Raw genomic sequence first — 15,390 nt, forward strand, 5'->3', positions numbered from 1 at the left:
CAACCAGGGTTCCGTGGAAGCCTAGGGTTCCTCCAGAGGTTGCTAGGGGTTCCTTCAGCATTGGGCAATTTCTGCCTCTCGGATAAGTTCCCACTCACACCATTGATCTTTTTAGCTATCTGTAAGGAGGTAATTCTTCCCAATGACCACAAGTGTAAAGAGCATTCCTCTCACTGAACATAACACTAATGTATCATGAGTTGTAGAGTTCTAATTTTTAGCAGGGGTTCCTCGAGTCCGGAGAACTATTTCAAGGGTTCCTCTGTGTTGAAAAGGTTGAGAAAGGCTGGTGTACATGAATCCTGACACATCTTATCAACCTTCCTTTTGTATCTTTGTGGGACTAATTATAATGCCAAATTGTAGGTTGGGGTCCACAGATCTAAAGGTGGATTGGATGATGGGCATCTCATGTCTATAGAAAGTAGGTTAAAGGCGCTGGAACCCTGGAGTTTTATTATATGTTGATATTGTATTGGTGTTATCGTCCAAAGGTATGATGATGGTATGAGTAGGGGAGAAGCCAAATGTTTGTCTGGCAGCTTCTACACAGCAAAGGATTTCCATGATACGCTTGGGTTGTGATGATAGTGAGCAAGTCTAGAACTGAACTGCCACACTGTAATATTTAAGTCCAAATGTAAGTTTAATCCAAAGTTAAGTTATGTTACGTTAGGTTATGTTAGTTAAGTTAAGTTATGTACAAAAGCCAATGCATTTTGAAACATAAAAAGTAACACTATTTCTTCTTTATGTTACTACATCTGCTAAACCATTGCGAAAGCCTGGAAGAAAACCAACCTTTCCACTCTTGAAACTCAAAAACGGGTGATGCAAGCCATGATCCACTGCAATAGAGAGGCTACAATAATGGATCATATCCCTAAGCATCTAAAAATCTGACAACCATGGGTTGTAAATGACCTCCCCCTGAATTTTGACCACCCCTTGCTTGAACCCTGAACTGGTTATTTTGAGCCCAGTTCCCTTAAGTCATAAGGAGTGAAGGGAAACATATAATACTTCCAGCAGGGGGCTCACTCCCATTCCGCTCATGTGGCAGTACTGGTGCTTAGTGATTGATTGGCTGCTCAAGCACCTAGTGCTGCCATATTGGGTTGGGAAAAGAGTTTGGGAATATCTGAACAGGCGGGTTGTGCTTTATGTATCCATATCAAGGTTACATTTTAAAGACCTTTGGGAAAGAACTGAGCCTACCACATGATCATATTGATGGAAAGAAGAGAAGAGTTCTAGGAAGACTCATACCAAACAGCTGCAAATGGAGCTATAGTTGCAAAGAGTGTACATTCAAAGTTGTTGGTTTGGCAAAATAATAGCTGGCAGGAAAAAAAAAAAAAAAAAAAAAAAATATATATATATATATATATATATATATATATATATATAACATATTTATAGTTTATTTTTAATAATATTTAATTATATATTTTGTATCATGAGAATGGAGTGTTTTGTTTTTCCAAGTATTATTTACGAGTCTTGCTTCCTGCCCTCCATCTGTTCAATGTTCAATGACGCTCTCTGCTTAAAAGCCTCATCTACTTCATGCCTCCATTCCGGTCTTTTCTATGTTCAAATATTTATTCAAGCATTTTGTTTGCATTTGAAACATTTCTTTTGTCTGTCTCCATATTGATCTCATTGATTTCATGTTTTGCTATCGTATGAGGCACCAGCAGGTTGTCTGATGACTTAAAATTAGGCCTTTTGTTCCTGAAATAGATATAGGAGCTTCAGCTGCGTCTCGGCAGCCAATCGGCCAATCATTCTGGAGCACCCCGCTATGAAAATGAGGGGAATTGAGCACCATAGAAAAAACTTTTCAGACTTCTAAAGTCAATGTTAAGCAGTACCCGAGTCGGGAAGGCTCAAAAAGTCTTGTTGGAACAAGGGGGCGGAGTCCCAGGGGCGCCTGAAAAACACAATGGGTTTGGGACCCCACTGAGTTTCACCAGCACAAGGTTACATCACATTTGCTATTCTTCTGTGTGCTTCTTGGGTGGTCCTTTTGGCTAGCTCAGAGCAATCTTTGTGCCTGACAGAAGGTCCGCTGTGTACAGCACATGGCACTTTTTTATTTATAAATGTATTTATCACACTGCACTTTTGAAATGTAAGTTACAGAGATGGAGCATGCAGGTTTATTTGGGCCTGCCATAATATCAGGCAGAGGATCTGTGGCCTTTGGGTCTTTTTCCTTTCTCCAACTGGAGGTCTATCTTCAGGATAGCCCTCTTCATGTAATTGAAGGACCAGCTTTGGCATGCGGACCAAGAGCAAGAGCTTTGGAATGCGAACCAAGAGTTTAGTAATGGAGACCCTTTCTCCGGGCCTGCAATGATATTGGGGCGAGGATCGGTATCCTTTTGTTTTTTTTCCTCTATCCAAATGTGGGTCTCTCTTCAGGATAGCCCTCACCATGTTATCCCAAAGGAGCAGGATCCACCTTGCCTTTGGCCTAGGTGGACCAAGAGTACCTTGCCCCTGTCAGGAGCCTTGTGCCCCAGGGGATTCAAGGATGGGGGCCCTTACTCTTTGGAGGCTCAATGTGGGGGCTTAGCAATATCTGTGCCTCTTGTAGTCTGTGTCCCATAGCAGGCTGTGCTATCTCCCCCCCCCCCCTTCAATCCAGCTGCCAGCATCTCTTTTTATTACATCTTAGTTGGAAGTCAAATAAGGCAGGCTGGGGAAGGGGGCAGGTACAATGCCTTCCCATTGGCTGAAGAGGCAGCAGAGAGACTGTATATTGATCCGCCTCTGAAACCTGCCTGTCAGGTGTAAATAAAGATTACCAGCTTCTGCGGCCACAACACCCTCCACAGGAAACAAAAATAGTCCCCAGCTTCCTGGCATCAGTACAGGATTTGCAGGAACAATAAAATAAAATAAAGACCACTGTGGCACATACAAGTACTGGCATGTGAATTTTGGGGTTGCTATGAGGGTTTTTGGGGGTGCTTCAGCCCAAAAAAAGATTTGTTTTATACTTTTTTTTTTTGCCAATTTAGAAAAAAATAATAAATAGTGCTGCCGCTTTACCGCTGATGCCCGGGGCGGCACAGTGTGAAAGGGGTCTAATACCAAGCTGGTCACCCTATTTGGAATAGATAGCCAGACTTTCTGCCACACAGAAATACATATGTAAAAAAAAACAGGAAATGTTATTGTTACGAACATACAGTATCAGATTCTAGAAGGAACATTGTTAAAAGCAATACATGATTTATTGCAAGCATGCATGTTCTCATAGAATAGTATTAATGAGTGAGTAGTGTACAAACCTGGAAATTTGGCTGGCGGGTCGAGGGCCTCGTGAGCGGGAAGAGGCTCAGGAGGAGAGAAGTTGGGCTGCTGGCCTGGCAATGAGCTGCATGCAGCTGGAGTTGTCAGCCCCGGGACTGGCACTGGGCAGTGGCAAAGGCTGCCGTGGCGGATCCTGGCGTACCAGCAGTATGGACTAGAGTCAGGAGGAGGAGATACAGAAAACGCGTGGCTTCTCTCTCGCTCTCTGATGCTGAGGCCAGAGGCGGAGAAGGAGAGGAGGTGGGTGGACTCGGAGACACGCTTCTCATCGCAGGGCAGCTCTGGATAGCCTCGCTCAGCCGACGTCACTGGTTGCTAGACGCGAGGCGGGGAGGCCCTAGCAAATAGTTTGTTCGGCTGCTTTGGCAAAGTTTATCAGGGTGGCGGACTGGCGGTATGTTTTTTTTTTTTCATTCCGGGACACTGTATTGTCCCGGAATGAAGGTGCCTGGGACCAGGGACACAAATATGCATTAAGGGACAATCCTGGGCAATCCGGGACACGTGGGCACCCTAGCACCCAGCTGGCGCCGCCACTGTATCACACCTTCTTCTGTAATGCAACAAGAAGTGAAGGCTTCTGGGAGATGTCCTACAGGAAGTGAATGCTGAGAGAATCTACAGGATGTGATGGAATCTGAAAACCATTTACAAAAAAAAAAAAAAATTATTGACAAGATTTTAAACCTCCTGTGGATGAGATAAATGAGAGAAAAGCACATTGGGATGGCTGACCCAGAAATTGCATTGTAAAATGTTTCTATTTATTATCAAAAGTGAAATTCTGCCCAAAAAAGGTGAACTTATACTTTAACTAGGACTCACAATCTTTGCATGTTTGAACATCTCCCCTTTGGCAACTCTACTTCCTTCGTTGCTGATCTTGATGCCAGTCTACAGGGATCACATGAGTTGTTTCTAACAGTTGTTTCCCCGAAATGTTTTTTTTCATCGCTAATGTTCTATTCCCACGCCCACCCCCCTTTTCTCTTTCGTTACGATGTTGAAAAAAATCCTTAACAGGCCTTACAGAAGACTACGGTCTTATTTTAACATTCTTGTTCTTTTTTATACCCTCCAGCTCTGCACAATATTTTTTAAAATAATCTTGAGTTTAAATTAACTAATTATGCAAAATAAATCCAGACAGAAAAAAATGGTACTGTCCCCTAATATTCGTGTTCAGATTAGATTTGCCCCTTTGCATAGGTGATCATTTTAGGTTATACTGTCTCCTTGGGTCCAAGCCCTACTCCATAGAAACCACGGTTTCTATATACTGCCATAATACCTATAACCCTGTTGGGATTTAGCATTGGCTACTCAAACCCTGAAGAAGGAGGAGGGTTTTTCCCCCAAAAGCTTTGCCAGTATCTGATGTTTTTAACCAATAAATGTTTCAAAAAGTCCTTCAAGTGAGATTCATTTTTGTACTAGGTGCTCCTCAGTACACATTTAAGCCCTTGTACACACGGTCGGACATTCCGACGGAAAATGTCCAATCGGACCGCGTTGTCGGATAATCTGACCGTGTGTGGGCTCCATCGGACTGTTCCCGTTGGAATATCTGACCGACAAAGTTTTACAGCTGGGCTATAAAATTTCCCGACAACATGATCCGATCGGACTTTGTCCGATTGTGTGTAGAGAATTTCCGATCGGACAAAGTGCCACGCATGCTCAGATCAAATTCCTAGACCAAAGCTATTGGCTACTAGCCTGAACGTAGTCCTGTCGTAACGAAATAACGTCATCACGTTCTGAACGATTGGATTTTCTGACAACTTTGTCCGACCGTGTATATGCAATACCAGTTTCGGACAAAATCTGTCGGACAAAATCTGTGTGTACAAGGGCTAAGAACTGATATACAAGTGACCACTGACGGGAGTCTTTGCAGCTACAAAGAAATAAAAATGTAAAAGTCACAACTTCTGCAAAAGTAACTGAAAATGCATACTCACCAAAAGTGAGCATGCATTATAGCGTAGCGTTACCCCTGTAGGAGCCCCTGTTTAGGGTCTTCTGTTCTTTGCCTCAACCTCAAGCTTTTTCAAGAACCTCAATCCCTCTAACACACCAGGCTGAGTTTACAAACATACACTATCACAGGAAATCACTAAAAGTAATACTTAGTATCCAATAGTAGTCCTATAGCAAACAAAAAACAAAACAAAAAAACTGTCTCTGAACCAGTTAGTAAAAGCAAATTTAATATATTGCCACCCAATATGATAACAAGGCAAGCATAAACTGGATTGACAATGATAACGGCCCAATTTAGCACACAAAGTGATTAACAGTAAGAACTGCGCATAATATTACATTTGGAATCCAGATCAGCAGAAACAGTAGCAAGACCACCCCAAATACAGCAGTGAGCAGTAGTAAAGTCCTAATCTACTGAGTGCTGGATATAGACTGCTAGAGCACATTTATGGAAGCAATACTAGTCCTAGACTGACTGGAGATTGCAGATTGGTTTTACAGGAGAAGCAATCCTTTGAGATGTTCTTCTTACGGCTATCGTTGGGGCCCTTCAAAAAGTGTGTGTGCACTTAATGAGAGTTTATATAAACCAGAATGCAGTATAGATGCGATGCGGTATAGTCTTGGCACAGGTTCAATGTAGATGTGGATCAGATACAGGGAAGGTTCAGTATAAGTGCAGTAAAGGGTTGGTATAGGTGCAGTATGGGTTAGGTACCCTTGGTGTCCTGATTTCATTGGCTCAGTCCCTGCTAGCAGTTTTGATTATGAGCAGATGGCCCTATCATCAATCCCTAGGATGCTGTTGTGAACTCTTTCGGTAGAAGGGGGCCCCCTGTGGTCCTTCCCCAAAAAGCATCCACAATGATCAGCGATGGAAAGCAGAGGGTGAGCAGATGCTCCAGTCCCCCTGTGGCAACAGTGCAAAGGTAGTGATATGATCTGTACTGCGCTGCCTCATGTGTCTTTACTCTCCGTCTCAGGTTCCGGTCCCCATACCGACAGATGTGCTTTCCTCAACTCCTGCGGCGCCAAGAGAGCAAAGTTTTCCCGGGCAGTTTAGGATCTGTAGTGTAAAGGGTCCATTGGCCCCATTATATGGCTACCGTTAAGGGCTACAACTCTCATGATTCTCAGCGCTCTGCATAGAAGTAAAGGGGCTTGCTTGCTATAGCTCTCCCCCTGCGGTACAGAGGAGGAAGGTGCAGCTTAACATCAGTATCACAGTATAGGGAGAAAATAACAAAGGGCAATGTCTCCTTCTCCATCTTGCTGTAGCCCAATGTCTGGCTACATTCGTTTATGTAAAAGATATACAATGCGATGACAGGTCCTCTTAATCAGCCTGAATGTCACTAATAAGCTATACGTAGACAAAAATTCCAACAGGCAACATTGTTCCATGAGACGGAATGAGGAATGAGATCCCTCGACAAATACTCTTATCAGGGCAAATCTCGGCTGCACAGAAGATATCCGAAGTGCAAATTAATTTTTTAAAACAACTATCTAACTATTTAGGTGTTTTATCTCCACGTAAAATTGAAGGCTGTCAGGAAAAATGACAATCTTCACGGTGACACTCGGGGGCGACTTCACAAGCCTTTCCTCTCCTCTCATGTTCCAATCTAAAACAATCAGTGTCACTCCCAGAACTCTCTTTTATTCATCAAGCCCCGTTTGGAGGGGAAGAAATCTTCAATGGTCCCAATGGAGGCCTTACACTTTCTTCACAAAACATTTTTCAGCAAAATGCTTCTCCGAAAATACCTTGATGCATTATTAGGGCTCGTTCACCGTGTTGGAGGAAGAAGAAAAGCACATAGTTCTGTTTTCGGCACTTTTTTTTTTGCTGTTTTGTATGTTTATGTAAATTTCCTAAACCACATAAGAACAACTGTTATTTAATAGCAAATATATTTTTTTTATATTTCTGACCAGAAGTCAGAGAGTGAGTAGGCATGGTGACTGGAGGTCAGGGAGTAGGTAGGCGTGGTGAGCAGAGGTGAGAGAGTGAGTGGGCATGGTGACCAGAGATCAGGGAATGAATATGCATGGTGACCAGAGGTAAGGGTGTGAGTAGGTATGGTGATCAGAGGCCAGGGAGCGAGTAGGCATGGTAACCAGAGGTCAAAGAGTGAATATTCATCGTCAATGGAGGTCAGGAAGTGAGTATGCATGGCGACTGGAGGTCAGGAATTTGGTGTGGTGAGCAGAGGTGAGAGAGTGAGTGGGCATGGTGACCAGAGATCAGGGAATGAATATGCATGGTGACCAGAGGTTAGGGTGTGAGTAGGTATGGTGATCAGAGGCCAAGGAGCGAGTAGGCATGGTAACCAGAGGTCAAAGAGTGAATATTCATCGTCAATGGAGGTCAGGAAGTGAGTATGCATGGCAACTGGAGGTCAGGAATTTGGTGTGGTGAGCAGAAGTGAGAGAGTGAGTAGACATGGTGACAAGAGGCCAAGGAGTGAGTAGGCATAGAGACCAGAGGTCAGGGAGTGAGCATGCATGGTAAATGGAGGGTAGGGAGTAAGTAGATGTGGGGAGCAAAGGTGAAAGAGTGAGTAGGCATGGTGAGCAGTGGTCAAGGAGTGAGTGGTCATAGTGACCAAAGTTCAGGGAGTGAGCATGCATGGTGACTTAAGTTCCAGAAGTAAGTAGACGTGGTGAGCAGAGATGAGCATGATTACCAGAGGTCAAGGAGTGAGTAGGCATAGTGAACATTGATCAGGGAGTAAGTATGCATGGTGACCAGAGGTCAGGGAGTGAGTAGGTATCGTAATCAGAGGTCAGAGAGTGAGTAGGCATAGTAACCAGAGGTCAGTGAGTGAATATTTATGGTGATTGAAGGTCAGGGAGTGAGCATTCATGGTGACTGGAGGTCAGGCGGTATGTAGACGTGGTAAGCAGAGGTGAGAGAGTGAGTAGGCGCGGTGACCAAAGATCAAGGAATGAGCATGCATGGTGACCAGAGGTCAGCGAGTAAGTAGGCATGGTGACCAGAGGTCAGCGAGTAAGTAGGCATGGTGACCAGAGATCAGGGAGTTAGTAGGCATAGTGACCAGAGGCCAGGAAGTTAGTAGGCATGGTGTCCAGTGGTCCAGGAGTGAGTATTTATGCTGACTGGAGGTCAGAAAGTAAGTAGGCATGGGAAGAAGAGGTGAGAGAGTGAGTAGGCATGGTGAGCAGTGGTCAAAGACTGAGTAGGCATAATGACCCGAGGTCAGGGAGTAAGCATGCATGATGACTGGAGGTCCAGAAGTAAGTAGATGTGGTGAGCAGAGGTGAGCATGGTTACCAGAGGTCAGGGAGTGAATATTCATGGTGAATGGAGGTCAGGAAGTGAGTATGCATGGTGACTGGAGGCCAGGAATTAGGTAGGTGTGGTGAACAGAGGTGAGAGAGTGAGTAGGCATGGTGACAAGAGGCCAAGGAGTTAGTAGGCATAGAGACCAGAGGTCAGGGAGTGAGCATGCATGTTAAATGGAGGTTAGGGAGTAAGTAGGTGTGGGGGTCAGAGGTGAAAGAGTGAGTAGGCATGGTGAGCAGTGGTCAAAGAGTCAGTAGGACCGGAGGTCAGGGAGTCAGCATGCATGGTGCCTGGAGGTCCAGGAGTAAGTAGACGTGGTGAGCAGAGGTGAGCATGGTTACCAAAGGTCAAGGAGTGAAGAGACATAATGAACATTGATCAGGGAGTAAGTATGCATGGTGACCAGAGGTCAGGGAGTGAGTAGGTATGATAATCATAGGTCAGGGAGTGAGTAGGCATACTGTAGTAACCAGAGGTCAGTGAGTGAATATTCATGGTGACTGGAAGTCAGGAAATAATTAGGTGTGGTGCGCAGAGGTGAGAGAGTGAGTAGGCATGGTGACAAGAGGCCAAGGAATGAGTAGGCATAGTTACCAGAGGTCAGGGAGTGAGCATGCATGGTGATTGGAGGTCAGGGAGTGAGTAGGTGTGGTAAGCAGAGGTGAAAGAGTGAGTAGGCATTGTGACCAGAGGTCAGGGAGTGAGCATGCATGGTGATTGGAGGTCAGGGAGTAAATAGGTGTGGTGAGCAGAGGTGAAAGATTGAGTAGGCATAGTGACCAGAGGTAAGAGAGTGAGTATGCATAGTGAAACTTGTAGTCCCCATTGGACGCCTATGGGATAGGGTGACAACACAGAAGCACAATTAAGAGACAGGGCTAGAGCGTTGTCACTCTATAACAGGAAGTGCCTGAGTTAGGTTCTTTATGGCAGGCTCATCGGGTATATTATTTTATGAATGCTGAAGATGTTAAAAATTACTTTAGAAATTACAGTATGCTTTACCTTTGAACCTGTTTTTCTGGTTGCTTTAATGTTAAAGAATCCAGATAAACAAGTTTAATGGCAATAAAGCGCATGTTAACACTTTCTCTAAAAATCTCATAAAGAAAAGGAAAAACACGAACACTTTAATTTAATTTGCAATTTTAGCAGGTAGAAAACACGCTGAAATGAGGCTAGAAGAACACAAAGTGAAGCCAGTCCTAATGTGGTTCTAAATGTTCTGCCGCCTGATTGGGCGAGACATTAATTAATCTCATTCCATCAGCCAATACTCCCATGTATAAATGGTATTCCAGTGAAGCTTGGCTGTAAATTGAATTGATTAGATGAATTGTTTCAACCTCTGAAGGACCACACAGCGTTGATTTCAGTTCTGTGCTGTGACGTCGTTTATGGCTCGAAGAAAATCCATTTTTACTGTCGCTAACTGCAGCACGTTAATGGAGTTAAAGTTTTTTTTTTTTCTTTTTTCCATGATCTCTTCATTGTGCCTCTTAGCCCAAACAGCTAAATGACCTAAAATACTTTTTTTTAGTATTATATTTCACATCTATCTCTATGTACCAGTTATGGCATGTCAACTATGTGTTCACTTCAGTCTCCCCGTTCGGCAAGGTTGTCACAATACAGGTTGGGTATTTTTGTTTTTTACTTTCAAAAGGTTTTGTTTATTTCAAAATAACACCAATATAACAAACATCGGCAACAGAGCATCTCATTTGTACATACAGAGAGTAGAAATTATTTAAGAAGGCACAAGTGTTAGGGATTATAGAGCTTGAACAGGCCCTCAACCGTAGATATGCCGTGTGGCCTATATACCAGATATGTCTAGTCATGGGGGACTTAACTGCTGACGTAAGGTATTGCGTTTCGGCACTCAGCTCCCCCGACACCCCAATTGGGGACACTCTGTGTCGAGGCAAGCCAGCGCCCGACCCTCACTGACAGGGGCTGTTAATCCATGACCAGAACGAGAAGACCTAGCCGGCCTATCGGCCTACTGTAGGTTCCCTCACCCGTCTGCTGAGTGGAGGGTGCTTTTATGTGACTCCGTGGGCTCAGGCTGCTTCCAATCCAGCAGCACCTATATGAGAAGCTCTTAGACATATTGAGTCCTTACTGGACTAACTTAATACAGAGAAGAGAGAGAAAAGAGAGAAGTGAAAAGAAAGGGAGGAAGAGGGGAGGGAAGGAGGGAAAGGGGTAGGGGAGAAGCATCACCACTCATTCACATTTTTAGGCGAAAGGGTTACACGTAGGAAAAGTTGGATATTCCCATAAGTCGGGCCCATGGCTCCCAGGTGGCTACAGATCTATCAGACGAGTCCTGTGGTAGGCTGGCCAGCCTCTCCTGGGACATTACCCAAGAGATCTTCCTCTTGGCTTTGATGAAAGAGACCCCTGGTTCTTTCCAGTTCCTGGCGATGGTAAGTTTGGCGCATAGGAGTACAAACTGAGCCAGTCTACTGGAGGACTTAGACAGGTGTGGAATCAGGTCGTTGAGAAGAGCCACCATGGGAGACCTGGGAATGGAAGATCCAACCAGTCTTTCAAGGGTATTTTTATTTTTATTGTTTTACTTGCAATGGCTATACTAATGTGGTGGGACATGGAGGGGCACGGGTTAACACTGCTGGAAGAGGTTTTTCCATGCTTTTCTGGGAAACACTGCCCTCTTCTGGTTGCACAGTGTAAATATAGGGTGTCTTGATTTCTTGGGGTTCAGGAAATCACCATGTAGCTGTCTCTCTGCCCCTCAGCGCCCTTTGTGGGAGCCTAGTTAGGGCTCCAAGGGATATGGACTTACATATGGACTTAGGTTGCGAGTCATACTTTCTACCTGTTAATAGGTTATTGCTACCAACTATGAATTTACTGCCAATAATAGACTCTTGCCATTCAAGGGACTTTTCATGGACTTTACTACCTAAATAAGTTATGACTATTTCATGGGGCACTACAAAAGGGGCACTTAGAGAACTTTGTCAGAAATGTGTGTTGGAGATGTTTTGGAGAACGGTTCCATTGCTACCCTCTGCTACTTTAGTAGAAGAACTTCATTATTCAGTTTAACTGTCTGAAATCATTATAGCGGTGCATACTAGGCGTTTCAAAGAGCAGGGCTTATACAAGGGGACGAGAGAAGTTATAGGCTTATACAAGGGACAAGAGAAGTTAGAGAAGATGCAGTACAAAGGTCTAACAAGCAGAGAAGCTGTCATAAGGAGGCTGTATTGCCTTTGCTAATGACTCCCATACTTGTGTCTAGTGCTTAAGAAACCAACCAGCCAGGAGGCAGGTGACATGGCACCGGTGACGGAAACTCTGTTGTTGGAGATGTCTTGGAAAACTGTTCCTTTGTTACCCTCAACTACTTTAGTAATACAACTTCATTGTTTAACTTAACTCAACATCTCCAGAAACTCTGGCAGTAAAGTGAAAGGGTTTGATGCTAGCCTGGGAGTCACAAGAGTTGTTGTTGAGACCATGGGTGGAAAACAAGGTATAAGAGAAGTATGTTTCCCTCATCTAATAGTAACATACGGATCATAGTCACATGGAGTGAGGTCATGGGACTGCTGGGTTGGTGGAGACCGGTACAAGCTCCAGGGTACCAGCTCAGAAATTCTGCACACCTGGGGAAAAGTGAAGTCTAACAGAAGTTGTGTCTGTAGTATATACAGTATCTGTCTAGAGTTTAGGAGTTTGCTCGCGAATTACAGTTAACAAATTCTGCACACCTGGGGAGAGGTGAAGTCCTACAGAAGTTGTGTCCGTAGTGTATATAGTATGTGTCAAGAGCGTAGAAGTTTGCTAGTGTACTCTTGTGGGAAGTCTCACTTTTAATCTAGCGCACTGCCGTAGCTCTAATTTCACGTGAACATAGCCAGCCACTGTCCACCACTGGAGGCAATACCAAGAGCTTGCTCAGGGTCCTCACTACTGGGCATGTTATACCCCACCCACAAGGTGTCCATATTGGCTGTGACAATGGTGATAGATCAGGTCTGATGGTAATTTTCATGAAATCATTTATAAAAAAAATTGTGATTCTTATTTGGAAACAGGATATTTCTGCTTTTTGTCCATTAAGCCAGGGGTAGCCAAACTTTCCAAACAATAGGCCAGTGCATTGTACCTCAGACCTATGAAGGAACTTGACTGTGGACAGTGAGAGTAGAAAATGTCCGGCATCAGTGTCATCAGAGTCAACAATGCCTCAGGCTTGGTGGTCATTGGGAGTAAAACAATTTTGTGGATGAATGTGGGCACTAGGAGGAGGAGAGTGCCCTATCAGTGGATTTTTTTATTTTTTTGTCATAGGAACACACCTTTTTAATTAATTTAGACAGTGTACTGTCATTCTATTATGGCTCAAAATCCGTTGGCACCTTTAGTGGATTTTTTTTTAACCGAATCTGAAGACTAAAATCGAAATGTCCTATTTTCAAGCCTTTTACATGGTGGCACTCCTACACCTCGAGACAATTAGCATAATGAGAAGACCTACCTGTTCCCGGTGCAGTGCTACCCCTGTAAAGACCACTGGCTGATGACGGTCAAAGTTACAGTCACTGCACATTTCCAGCACAGATGATGATGATGATGACCAGAGTTCTCCCTCACTAATGCAGAGGCTGCCAACACACACAGCATGGTCCAGGCACAATGACACAAAGAGCAGTCAGGGGATGACATTTGTGTTTTTATTGTTAAGTAACTTGGATGGGGTGTATGGTTATAAGGGATACTCCAGAGACACTAATAGAACAAGAAGACACTCCTTTCCAAGCAGGGCCAGATTAAGAGCATCATTTTGGTGGACCTTTTACTGGGCACCCTTCTCTTTTCCAAGAGCCTGTGCTGGCATGCGCCCAAACTCAAAAGGGCACAGCCACACAGGCATAACACTAGGGAAGCCTGGCATTTGATTTGCCAAGTTTCTGTAAGGGCCGTGCATCGGCATGCACCTTGAGCTGAAAGAGCGCAGCTGCGCAGGCCTAACACTATGGAAGCCCCAGACTTCTGTAAGAGCCCTGCATTGACATGCCCCAGGCTTCTGTTAGGACTGCTCATGCAGTGCCCATTATCAATCCCACCACCCTGCCCAGGCAGTGCATGTGGAATGCAGGGCCCGTCAAGGGAGATCTCTTCCCGTGGGCCCATTGCTTTCCATTGGCAGTCTATCCTTTTTGGGTGGCTGGGCCTATATTAAGATAGAGGCCTGGAGCTGCAGCTCAAATAGCCCCTACGTTAATCCAGCCCTGTTTCCAAGTTGCATACGTTAACAGCAGTTATTCTCAGGTCAGCAAACAATCCTCCTATGAGAGACTAGTAGAGGCCAGAGGTATGTACCCTTCAAGTGGAGAACTGCTTGACCCAGCTTTCAATGACAGTCCTCCCATGAGAAATCAGCGGAGATTAACGTGTACCTCTCAGTAGAGGAACTATGAGGCCTGGCAATAGTGCACAGACACTAGGATCATGCAACAAAGCAGTACTCACAAGGCAAGAGGAAACAGCTGTGCCCGTTCAACTATTTCCAGGTGCCTTCCAGTTAAGCTATGGGGACTGGATCCCTAGTTGAACTTTCAGACTGTCCAATACCCTCTCCTATGTAAGGCTCTTTGGCTTTACCACAGCCTGGACCTCAATGAACAGCAGCTTGAAACAGCACAACGGCTGTAGGCACACCCCACCTAAACAGGTTGAATCCTATGAACAGGAAGACACCTGCTCTATAGCTCAGAATATTTATGTGCTCCTCAGCAAACCTTCTGGGCACACCTCCCTAGGGATTGGCTGCAGCACCATATATATATATATATATATATATATATATATATATATATATATATATATATATATATATATATATATGCATGCTACCCCTTTGCCTTGCTCCACAACTTTCTGGAAGGTAGGGGAGAGCAATCAAACTTGCAGCCTGTGAAACCAAGAACAGCCAAGAGAAATCAACAACTGCTCCAATGATTACCGAGGAGCCAAAATAAACTAAATTGACTTAACATCTCAGCAACCTAACTAGGAGGGTGCTACTCTGGCCTTCATGGTGAGGATATTTTAGTGTTGTCTAGTTGGTTACCGAATGGGTTTTACAGTGTGTGATAGCAACACGTTTCAGGTCATGGGTACTCATGAAATACGTTTATAGAAGGCTTACAGAGAAGGGGATGCACATGCAGGACCTTATTGGGGTGATGGTCATCCATACTTCAGTGAGCGGCCTAGAGGTAGGATACAACACAAAAATATGAAGATCCTAAATGGTGGGCCTGCCGTAAGACCCTGGATAGTTACCTCCTGGTAGGGCTGTGTTGATCACAAAGGTTGTTGAACTGAATATTGGTGGGTAGAACAGTTTATATACATTATATTTTTTTTTTAGTTTTGCAGTTTAAGACTAAATGGAATAGACGGGAAAACTAGATTTTGTTTTGAATGGCTTTGTCACTTTCCTCCTAATCCTTGCTGAGGATAAGTTGCTCTCCGTTATACCTGCATGGCTTTCTTCTGCTCCCATGGGACATTCAACATCATCTCGAGCACCGTGTACAGTGTGATCTCCTTTTCTCTGTTTCCTTTATTAATTATTCACCTGTTGAGATGTTTAGCAGCCACCCTCTGTGCCGAGTTGTGTTTACTTGTCAGAAATTCACATCCGTACACAAAAAGAATGTATTTCAGCCTCATTGGCTGCTTCTGGGCCATTTACTTTTATACCGAGAAAA

General features: G+C 44.3%; 1 protein-coding gene across 3 annotated transcripts in view; it reads left to right on the forward strand.

Annotated features, from left to right (window-relative positions):
• Nucleotides 1-15,390, forward strand: part of DIAPH2 (diaphanous related formin 2) — a 1,637,420-nt gene that overhangs the window by 1,256,590 nt on the left and 365,440 nt on the right. The window lies entirely within an intron of this gene.

The sequence above is a fragment of the Lithobates pipiens genome, unplaced genomic scaffold (assembly GCF_037356315.1).
Source record: "Lithobates pipiens isolate NorthernLeopardFrog02 unplaced genomic scaffold, aLitPip1_a1.2 Scaffold_1, whole genome shotgun sequence".
Taxonomy (NCBI): domain Eukaryota; kingdom Metazoa; phylum Chordata; class Amphibia; order Anura; family Ranidae; genus Lithobates; species Lithobates pipiens.